This window comes from Geospiza fortis, unplaced genomic scaffold, assembly GCF_000277835.1.
Source record: "Geospiza fortis unplaced genomic scaffold, GeoFor_1.0 scaffold40, whole genome shotgun sequence".
Taxonomy (NCBI): Eukaryota; Metazoa; Chordata; class Aves; order Passeriformes; family Thraupidae; genus Geospiza; species Geospiza fortis.
This window is the reverse complement of record NW_005054297.1, coordinates 10,829,010-10,833,952: the sequence shown is the minus strand read 5'-3', so window position 1 is coordinate 10,833,952 and position 4,943 is coordinate 10,829,010.

Genomic DNA, 4,943 nt, shown 5'->3' with positions numbered 1-4,943 from the left:
ATAAATTATCCAGCTAATGCATGTGCCATCATTAAGTTTCTTCTCTTGCAATCAAGGTGAGAGTTGTCCTTCACGGATAAGATGCATTTTCTAGTATTTGGTCAATAGAAAAAAGCACAGAAAAACTCTCATATTTCTGTGTGAAATGACAAAATATTGGCAGTCAGTTTCAATTGCATCTTACAGGAGAAAAAAAATTTATCAGAAGAGCAATGCTCAAAATTGAAAAATTTTCCAAAAAACTGTGACAGTCTTTCATTATTATGAAATGTAAATTTTTTGCTCCTGTAGACATAGTCTGATCCTTTCGCACTATCACAAAAAAAAACCCACTCAGAATGTAATGGCTGAAGATATTAATAGTTATTTCATGTCATAGAACCAAATACTGATAAACTATTACCAAACTTCCTACTAGCATGTCACTGTGGACATCTACCCCTAATAAGCAATGATGATGTGGAGAACCTGCTATTTCATGTTAAGAACAAATTTGTGACAAAAAGATAATTTTTAATGTACTTTGCAACACATTTCATTTTATACACACTTAGATTTTTAAAGCTAAAACAGATTTATATCTAGGTTTAAGATTTAATTATTTCTAGGTATGTAATAACATCAATAGAAGAAGGAAAGAAGGAAAGTTAGAGACTTAGGTTCTCAGTTATAAAGCTTTTGGAAAAACTTTATACTTAAGAAAGATAAATACTTCAAAGAAAATATTTTTAAGTGTAGAAGACTTAGTGTATTCCAGTTTCTGCCTGATAGCATCTACATTAATCTGGGCATCAATAAAAATTGTTTTTATCTGGAGATTTAGATTCTGCGCCTCTGAGGCAAGCTAGGATGTTAAAACAGGTATGTTAAATCTGATTTATTATTCAGAATTGTTGTGCTGGTGTTCTCTGCTTATTGAATACTTTCAGATTCACAGCCAAGTAGTCCTTTATCAGTTTGTAATTATTACTTTCATTGTCAATATGAAATGGCATGTTAGGAAAAAAATGCTTCATAGATCTAGTATAACTTGAAAAATACAAATCTCAGGTTAAGCTGATGCTGTCTGCTTTGGCTTTATGTTGTTCCTCTGTAGGTGTATTGGATGAAGACAGCTGGTTACAGTAAGTTAATAACCCCCCTGAGGTGGCTCTCAGGAGATCTGAAGGACAAAGGTGGCACCAGCTGAGGATTTAGGAGAGAAGGGTGGGAAAAACCACCTCTATTAAGCAGGACACATAAACAGTGTGAGGGAGAGGGGATGCAGCGAGTGACCTAGGATCAAATTCTGAAACCAAATCATGGCATAGCAAGGTGTTGTAGACCATAATTCACAGTACAGCAAAGACAGAAGATAGAAAACGTCCAAGAGAGGACAACAGGATTTGTGACTAGGCCCTGGGGCTATAAATCATACTGTAAGCAGATATACCAAGTTGTCTGAAGGCAAGCATAAAGTGTGGCATGACAAATCTGGCATTATTGAACATTAGATGCACTGCAAAAAGTATAAGCTGCAATAGGAAAGACTTATTGCCATCACAGACCTGACAAAGGAGTGGAGAATAAATGTGGAAAAACATTCCAGGGTTTTCAAACCATATTGCTCATGAAGTATGTCTTACAAGATGAGATTTGGTAGCTATAAAGAAAGGAGATGGTTTAATTGTTAACTTTCCTTTGATACAGGATGTGCACATTTAGTAAAGAACACGAGAAAAGACTGGAAAATTTAGGATCATTATGTTCCAAACTGGTAAAAGAACATGGGATGAGGGAAAAGGCAGCACAGCACCACCTGTCTCAGAGCACTGTGTGCACTGTTGGGGATCTCACGAGAATACAACATCAAATAGCAAGGAGCCCCACTGGGAAACTCTGCATCCCACAGAAAACACATTAATGCATCTCTCTAAAACACTAAGGAAGAGTGCTACAGACTAAACTTTCTGATAAGTTTGTCTGCTGATCTTGTTTTGGTTATTCAGGCATTTTCTGAGTGAGAGCCTATGTGATGGAGAGAATAATAACAATAATACTATTTTACTCTTGTTTAAAAGTATGGTCCTGATGCTTGATAATGTTCTAGTAAATTTTACTCAGTGATTATGTTGGAAAGGAAAACTTACCAGCATCAGCTATCACCATCAAGCTGTAATGAGAGGCAGCGTGATTTTCTTATAATGTTAAAAGCAATGATTGCAATGTCACAAATACAAGAGTAACGATGATGACTGTTTATTATCTTTGTGCTTATACTTAAAAAAATAAGTTTTACTGAGTGCTTTAATTTTACAGGCTGAAATATTGATCTGAAGTTCACTTTGTCTGGCTGGATCCCTGAGGCAGTATAAAGCATTCATTGCCTGTGCAGCTCCATTGATGCACAAGGATTAAGTATCTCATCCCACAGGTTTGGAGGAGTTCTGCTGGATTACAATATTCCTGTCCTACTGTGTCCTAGTCCCATACGCAATATGAGGAAAGGTATTTTGCAAATGAAGCTGGAGGGCAAGACAGTGTCTGGATGTTCTTCAAAGTCTCAGACATTGGCTCAAATCAGGGGCAGAGTTCCAAAATAATAGTATAATATTGGTACAGGGAGTTAGCTCAGAGAGGATTCACATTTAGATGATGTTTTGTGTGTTTGTCATCCTCACTCATTTATAATTTACCTGACTTGAAATCAGAGAGAATTTTGTCCATATCGGACAGACAAAAAAGCATCCAGTAGATTAAATATTTATAAAGTAAAATAGCCACTTTTAAGTGGTAAGTTGATGGCTGCTCACATTCATATGGTAATGCTTGACGAATTTTTATTGATCATTATTTGCCTACTTAGAACAGATGACAATAATGAAAATAGCAACTTGTAGTCAACTCTTCTCACTGTTCATATAACTGTTGCTTGTTTTGTGTTGTCACAACAGGCTTTTTCGCCAGCTCAAAATATAAATGTCAGCTGCCAAAGGGCATTACCCTGCAGCATATTTCTTTCAGGCCACTGAAAAGAAAATATTTTTGTTGAAATAAACTTCTGATTATTGGGACAGAGAGGAGTCTTTTAAATAAACCTTTATTTGCAATGATTTGTTTCCCATCAGTAGCAAAACTATGAGACCTCAAAGAGAAAAGAATAGTATGTGTCTTGTTGCAGTGTGGTTTTTCCTGAATGGAAAACTTATTGGTTTTCATAAACCTTTTAACTCATTTAAAACCAATTTTTCAAAGTAGAGCTGATAAGCTAGAAGAAGCTTAAACTGCAAGTGCTTTTTCACAGTCATTTCCTTCTAAAGCAATTATTTCCTGATCCACTATCCCTAAGCAAATTAATGCTAGAAGAAAGAAATTGGATTAAACAAAGATTTAGTTCTAATAATTTTTACTTTTCAAGTTATTGTTGGATTACAATGTCCTTTACTATCATCTCTAAATTATTTAAAGTAAGCTAAGCAATCTTAATTCTCCTTACTAAATTATTTAGGGCATAAATATTTCCCGTTAAATGCTTTTGTGGTCAAATAATATATCTCAAGGTAAGAGAATGAAATTCATTTTAATGCAATTATACAATAGCAATAGCTAGGAACAATACCTGAAGTGTCTTCCATTAGGTATTCAGTCGTGAAAATTGTGGAACTCATGTCAGTAAGAGTCATTCCTTATTTTCATTAATAGAACGCCAAAATTCTTAAGGAATTCTTGTTACTTTTTTTACAGGACACTAAAGTCAAAAGCAGAAAGCTTTCTTACAATGCATGTTTACTGGCAGGTGAATTAACTTGTCTTATTTCAAGACCCATCAGATCTTTTTCATCCATTATTATGAGTTCACAGGTATAGGAGAAATAAACCACAGAGTGAGTGAACACCTTGGAGGGCTTCAAGACACCACATTCTTACTTTTAAAGAGGAATTTATACTATACAGAATAAATTAATACAGCGAAGCATTAATTACATGATTCTATGTTTCACTGCACTTCACTTGTAAAGGGAAGATAGGCTAGACCCAGCTGACCAGGAATTTAAATCAGTAGGACTAGGTTCTCATTGATTTGACAGGACAAAATCTGAGGTCAGAAAACTTCAGAATTAAGTGTGGAGGTCAGTAAGATCTATGCCTGATGTTGTTTTTAGCTTTAAATAAAAGGCAAAGCTTATTTTTGCAGCTGTGCCTGCAGAAACTCCCACCATTACAAATTTATATAAAATATTTTATTACAGTAGGCTGTTCATACATAAGACAGTCTGTCTGTTTTATGGATCTTTAGAAAGAATATACCATGGAAACAAAGTTTGAATGGAAAGCAACTCCCAGATGCACTATCTCATTTTGAAAACACACAGATTTTTTCCCCACAAAATTAATGTCCATTGGTATGTTAAAAGAGCAAACTACTCCCCAACAGAAACAAACCCAAGTAAGTTTATTTAATAGTGCAATATTAAATAAAATTTACAGTCCCTACTCCTTTAGTGCAAGTGAGAAGAAAATGGCTCTGAAATAACCCATTACAAAGAAAGAACACAGGAGGAGGATGAACACCCTGCTTTATGTGGTCCTCACTATTTAGAGCAGAAAAATTTCTTACCCTCTGCTCTGTCACAGCATATATCACAACACACAGAGCCTCACCAGACAATGTCAGAAAGCTCCAACCCAAGCAGAGCAACACCACACCACAGCAGAAGGCTTTCAGTATCTTTCTTCAGCCCAGCCTCCTATCCCCCTCATGTTCACACATTGCACCCGCGTTCCCTCTGTTCCCTTTGGCGGTTGGTCAGTGCACCTGGGCACTCCATGGCTCACTGCTGTCAATGCTGCTCACCTGCTCCTCACAGCTGCACCCACTGGGGATGAGGCTCAGCCCAGCCCCACTCCCAATTACTACAAACTCTGTTCCTACACTGCTCCTGTGACAGCAACATTCTCTAGGG